Below are 7104 nucleotides of genomic sequence, written 5' to 3' on the forward strand. Positions count from 1 at the left end.
AGTTGAGAAGGTTGCGGAGGTGTCCTCTAACTTCGAGTTCACAAGCATGGAGAAGAGATCTTAAAGTTGGTGAAAGAGCAGAGAGCAGTGGATTGTGAGACACCAGGCATGATGGCTCAGGGGATTAGATAGAATAATGGGGGCTCAGGACTGTTTCTGGTTCAGTTCAGGTCAGTAGATTTAGGAACTGAGGGAAGTTCTGTGAGATATGCAACATGAGCTGTCGGTTCCCATCCCAGTGGCACAAGAGAAGTGCCCTTATCATACACCTTTCACATTTGGGACTGTTGTTGGCAGCAGTCTCAGCATCAAATAAGACAGACGCACTGAAGTACTTTTGCTCTGTAAAGGGTGATTTCTTCCTGCTCAGCATAAAAATGTTGGCAGAGCAACCTGAAGGAGTTTGCAAAATTGCTCCATTGACCCATTCTGTGACTTCTGGGAACCACCAGTGTGATGCCTTTATAGGGGTAACAAATTCACATGCATAGAGCTAAGCAGCAAGGCTGCAGCATGATTATTCCCATAGCACAAATTCAAAGTGTTCTGCTGACTGCACAGGTAGGGCCGGGGCCCTTCTCATGGGGGAGGTAAAAGTCCTGCCACAGACAGTGCCGCCCCTCCTTTCATTTCTGTTCTGGGCCATGCAATGCCATTTTGTACACACACAAAACTAGTGGACCTTCCATCCATAGAGGCTTGACAAGGTCCTGGCTGGGACGAGTTAGTTGGGATTGATCCTGCTTGAAGCAGGCGCTGGACTAGATGACCTCCTGAGGTCCCTTCCAGGCCTAGGATTCTATGACCCTGAATCATTGCTGAGTTGGACGAACTACCCTGGAGTAAGGAGGCAAAGGAAATTGGTTTCAATTTGAGTGGGACACAACTTCTCTGGCAACTGTGCTAGCTTGAGTAGGGTTCTTGCAGGAGGAAGTGACAGCTGGGTCCTGCAATCAGAGGATAGAAGCACAATGCACCCGCTTTTACCTCACAATCAAAGCTGCAGCGTGATTATTCCAATAGTACAAATTCTAAGTATCCTACTGTCTACTCGCACAGGGCCGGGGCCCTTCTCGTCGGTGAGGTAAGAACCTGTGATTGTGTATGATCACTGGCTGGCTCCCAAGTCCACAGCCACCCTTGGTGTACCTGCCCACGGAACTGAACTCAGGCATGTGGGTCCATGTTCCTGCTAACCAGTCTGTCCGCACAGCACAGCCAGTGTTCACGGGCAGTTCAAATTGCATTCCTGCTCCTGCTTCAACAGTCAAAAGGCCTCCCAGAATGGTCAGTGTAAGCTGTGATGCGTTCCTGGATAATCCCAGCAAAGCAGGTCGCATTGAGCATCTCCCGAGTGGGATGGGAATTGCACAGGTAATAGCTGAGGTGTTCGGTCTTAAGAAAGGTCAGACCCCTCAGTGTAAAAACCTCCTGGTCACCTTTCACTGTGATAGTTACACAGAGCTTTGGGAAACTGAACTGGTGAAATAGAACTTTCACCTGTCTACAAATCAGGCTCATTTTACCAATTTGCGGCTGATTTTATGAATGCTGCTGTGCCACTTTAATTCAGTCCTTGGGAGAGTCATGCAGCCGTGGCAGATTTTAGAGGGAGGTTTCAAGTGGCCTGGCATTTCCTATGAAGGATGCTGGTTACTGTGTTAGCCTGTAATATAGTTAGTGTGAACTGTGAATGGTGGTGTGTCTTTGGTGATCTGGTATATGTTTACTCCTCAGCCCTGTCTCTCTGCTGCTGGACAGGAGTTAGAGAATCCTAGGGCTAGAAGGGACCTTGGGAGGCCATCGAGTCCAGCCCCCTGCCCAAAGCAGCATCAGATTGTGGAGCCTAGAGACAATAGTTTTGGTTCTCTTCTGTCCTCGTTCTCCCTGTATTTGTGTAACATCCAAATTCCATGCTGAGACTACCCAGTGATCAGCGGAGAAGGAAGTGCATGAAACAGCCAGTAAGATTAATTCCTGTAGGTGCCAGCCTGTTTAATCCCCCAAGGCGCATCTGCCAGCCCCATAAGGCTTAGCCAAAGCTCTGGCTGGCGCTGGGTGAGGATTTTCTACTGGGATCTCTCCAGCCAGGGAGAGGAGAAGGCAGTTGGGGGTGAAGTGCTGCTGCTTGACAGACAAGTAGATGTTGTGATCCTGATTTATATCCACCTTTGCATTATACAGGCTTTCTTTCAACAGCATCTCATCCCTCTTGGTGGTATATCTCAGCCTCACCTCTCTGACCTGCCCAGACCCCAGCAATTCCATATGCTGTCCTGCCATTTGGTCGTGGCATACCCCTCCCGGATCTCTTGGTATATCCCTTTACCCTATAGGAGATCCTTGCAAGAGCACCAAGCAAATCCTGGGGGCAGCTGTCACATGGGCATTCATTCTCCATGCAAGATGGGCCAGCTTGTGAGGCAAAGAACTGGTTCCCTTTGATTCCTGAGTTCAGCCCATGTGTACTGGGGGAAGGGGGGGCGGTGCACGGCGGAGGTCTCCCTGCCCAGGGGATGATGAAGTAGGATTTCTGGATCCTTATCAGTACCTGCGTCTGGGATGGGCTAGAGGAGGCATTACACCCAGTGGGAAGCAAAGAAAACGGCTTGCCTTGGCTTCTCTTCACTGTAGCAGCTGCTTGGTCTAATTTGCTCTTCTGCATGGCTACTGGAGTGGGGGTTCTGGGATAAGTCACCCATGCTCTCCTGGGCAAATCCAAGATGGGCTGCCTGAGATCTAGCAGCCACCTGCACCCCTCAGAGGGCTGACCCTGCCAAGGAGGGGAGGAGGCCTTAGTGTCTTTGGGTGGATTGCGGCGAGGTCTTTTGCGGACTTCCTTTCCCCTGGGGTCCTAGTACCTGCCCACCATGCTCATGTCTCAGTGCACAGGGCAGGCCTAGGGATGAGTGAGGGTTGGGCTGTATCCCAAGGTATCAGCTCCCCCTCTGACTCTCCTTCCCTCAAAACGTGGGAGCTGGAGAGAGGTTGTAGGTGCATTGGCCCGAGGTTGCGAGACAAGCTCTCAGCAAAAACTGGGCCAATAAAAGATACTACAAACCCTGCACCCACCATTCCCTGTCGCTCTAGAGTTGGAGAGTATCTGGCTGCCCTGACAGCCTCCCGCTGCACCCATGGGCCCAGCAGCAGGCGCCTTTTGTCCTAGCAAGCAGCTCGCCAGTTAGGTTTTCAAGGCTCTTTGCAAGGGAAAGCTGTGTAGAGGGGTGAGGACACTCCAGTCCTTTGCAGTATAAACCTCTCTTGCCTGCCAAGCTGGGCTACTCATGGCTACAGTGCTGCTTTTAGCATTACAGCCTCCCACAGCCTGCCCTCTGCCTGCGCCTTTGCCTGCCATGGGGAGCTGTGCCCTGCAGTGAGCATGGACCCAGCCTGCTTCTCAGTGTGGCGTGTAGGGTGCACGGAGCTGCACGCCGCACTGAAAAGACAAGGAGACGAGGCCTTAGACTGGGTTCAAGCCCAGAGGATGTTACAGACAGCAGCTTTCTACTAACAATCACATTTTGTGGTTCATATGCTTCAGTGGGCTGGGACAGGTTCTTGGGCAGTAGAAACAGAGGAGACACTAGCCCTCAGCCCCTGCCTGCCTGCTGTCCTTAACCACATCAGCCCATGGGGCTGCGCTCCTGTTCACGCTAGACTTTCAGCCAGGCCCTGCTCAGCAGGTGCCGAACACGCTGGATGAATTTTGCCAGTTCTGATTAAGACCCGTGACCCTGCACATGCAAGAGCTATCGGCTTAAAAACCAGCTGCACCTACCCCGGGAAGCGAACCTAAACGCTAGGGCAGCTCCAGGGAGGTTGTGGCTGGGCAACCAGCTTTCCTTGGTCCTGCCTCAGAGCAGGGAACTGGAGTAGCTGCCCCCTGACTCCCCAAACCTGGCTTTGATCTCATCAGGTAATAGGAGGGCAAGTAGAAATAGCTGGTGGCACATTGCCAGCCCCGAGCCAGGGATGAATCAAATGTTTCCCTCAGATCCTTTGTTCCTTCTTAAGTGTATGTACTTCCCAGAGCCAGTTCCAGGGCAGGGACTCAGTGATGCTGATGGATGGCTCTGCAGACGTGCACAGCAGCAGGCTCGCCCTGGTGGCCCGTTAGAGCGGCTGAATGCGGTGCAGAGCCTGACTGATGCTGCAAGAGCAACCGCTCTGCATCTGCCCTTGGCCAGGAGCTTGGATGATGCTTCTTAGCAGGTCCAGTTTAAAGCATCCAAAGCCAAATCCCATGACCACAGTTAGTGAAGCCGTCAGCAAAAACGGCCTCTGCTGGGTGCTACATTCTCCCTGCTCACACAGCCCCTTGTATAGCTCTGCCAGCAAGAAGAACTGAAGCCTGAAATCCTCTTTAGCTTCAGAGTCAAACCAAACGTGCCAGTTAACGACTCAGCCTGCGTGTCAGCAGTTTACAGGCGGCAGTTGCTGCTGAGAAATCGTCCCTTTCGTTTCAGGACTGGCTTTAAAGGGAGCCATGCTACAAAGCATTAAACATTTAAAAAGACGCGTTTGTCGCACTTCCCAAACGTAGGAGATCAGAGGAGCTGGCAGCAGGAGACAGGCAGCCAGTGCTTAGGAAAGTCGTAGCAGCAGCTTACCGATACCTACCTCTCGCAGGGTTGGCCCCTCTTGGTAGGCAGCCAGCTCACCTAAAATGGGCTTGTTCTAATAGTGTGCCAAGCTGCTCTGGGTTGATGGCAAACAGACCCTTTTTTTTAACTGAGCCTAATTAACCAGGCCTGCCCCTTACACGACATGCCCCCCACCCTCCCAACTGGCAGCTAGAGTCAGTTGGCAGTAGGGTTACCATGGCTGACCTTTCAAAAAAGAGGCCACAGTGGAGGACTGTATCTACCAACTTGTGGTATTAATGCACTACATATGCTTGTAACCCATTGCTAGCAGGGGGTTTGGCAGCTACTGATACAGCCACACACCCGCTCAGGCGCGGCCGCTTGTTTGCAGGGTGGCCCTCGTTGACAGTGAAGTTGGTGCCAGTTTTTGCTTCTCGATACTTACAAAGCAACAAACCAACAGAAACAAAAGCCCCAGAACACACAGGCTGCTGGTGGTGGTTGGCCCGGCTGGCTGCCCCACGCAGTTGCCCATGTGTTTGGCCAGTGGCCCACCTCTTCACACGCTTGTTAAAGGGTTATTGTTTTTCTGACGCAGTTGGGTTCTGAATGCAAAGGGTATTAGGCCCAGAGCCACAGAGGTGGCCTAAGAGTGGCTTGCCCAGCAATCACTTCAATGCAGGGCCCTCCCCGAAACCCATAGGACATTAGGCTAGTTGTGCAACCATGCCCCATGGGGTGAAGGGAGCAGGCCCTGTGCACCTGCTAGCTGCGGGGGGGAGGGGGGGACATATGCTTACAAACGTGGGCCAGAATTAGCACCACCCTGTTATAACCAGTGCTGCAGCGTGACCTGCTCCCAGCTCACACAGCACATTATACCAGAGCAGGGCTCCCACTGCCCCGGCCCCTTCGCCAGCCATTGGCTTAGTGCTCACATCTCATCCCGCGTGCCCTGTGTTAGTGGTGCTGAGCGGACTACCCAGCTGCTTTCTAGGCCCTGCCCCATGGGCTGACACAGAGGCCCTTTGGCGCAGGAACCCTGGAGCAACCACTGCAGCTGTTCAACGACGGTCATTAGCACAGTCTTAGGGGTTTGGCCAAGGGGGGGTCTGTGATGCAGGCACCACCATTTTTGTACGGCAATATTGGCGGGGGGGGGGGGGGGCGGGTTGGGGGGGGTAGAGGGGTGCAGGGAGGGAGAGATGGGATCCCAGGCCCAGTTCTTTTTTTTTGCAGAGTGATTGGAATGCAGTGGGGGTGGGGATGGGTTCCACTTCCTTAGTGACTAGCAGAGGGGTGAAACAGACCCAAAAAGTTACTTGGGTAAACCTACAGATATGGGGGGGATAATTACATGAAAGTTAGAGGGTACTACTGGAAAGCTACGCGAGGAAAAGTATGCACGTCATGTTTTAATTGTACTCGATTGCCAGGGGGTGGCCATGATTTAGGTCTGTCTACTTGAGTACCTTCAAAAACAAAAACAAAACAAAAGAGGGATGCACTTGCATTTTCACCCTAGGGGTATGTCTACACTGGACCCATCTGTCGACAGGGAACTCACAACAGACCCTCTTGTCAACAGATTGCAGCTACAGGCTGGGTCTACACTAGTGAGTTTTGGCAACAGAAGGGGGCCTTCTGTCACCATAATGCGGAACAGCTACATGCTTAAAGCAGGCTGTCAACAGCTTCTCGACAGAACTCTACATTTGCCTCGACACTCTCGTGCCTCAAATTTTGGAGGCATAACAAGCTCTCGCTAGAATACCGTCAACAACTTGCTCTGTCGACAGAAAGCTGCCAAACTGCACTGCCGTCTGGTGCCAGAAAGCAGAACGGCAGCGCTGCAAAGAGGGGTTGTCCAGCAACTCTGTTGACAGCTTCCTACCCCTCAAATTTTTGATGGCTAATACTGGTGCGGCAAATGCAGCGTTCTGCCACCAGAATGCTTTAAGCGTGGCGTCCCTGAGTCGACAAACCTCTTTAGTGTAGCCTCAGACTAATAATTTTTCCCGTAACTTTTTGGGGGGCATTTTCTGCACCACTGGTGACTAACCGGGGGAGGGGGGACAAAAATTTTGATTTGTATTTTAATATTTAAGACTGCGCCCTGTTAGCAACACAGCCCCCACCCCCACCCCCATGAGGGGCACAGAGCCACAAGAGCTCCCATGCCAGGTGTCCACGCTACCTACTGTACTACAGCAGATGGCTCAGCCTTCAGGTGGACTTTGGGCCCATTACTAATTAAATTGGAACAGTGTCAACAGGGAAGCTCTTCTGAGGCTCCCTTGTACCTCAGGTGGTAGCTGGACACCGCAACCCTCCATCTTCACCAGTCCACCCACCCCAACCTGCACCACTGTACTCTAGATGGCTGCGTGTGACTGACGTTGCCCAATTACTATAGCCCTGCATCAGCTGGACACCCTGCTTCCAACCCCCACAAATCAGGCATAGGGAGGCCTTGGCCCAGGGTGGCTAATGGCTCAGCTGGTGCCCCACCCACTGG

Source organism: Carettochelys insculpta, chromosome 17 (assembly GCF_033958435.1).
Source record: "Carettochelys insculpta isolate YL-2023 chromosome 17, ASM3395843v1, whole genome shotgun sequence".
NCBI classification, from domain to species: domain Eukaryota; kingdom Metazoa; phylum Chordata; order Testudines; family Carettochelyidae; genus Carettochelys; species Carettochelys insculpta.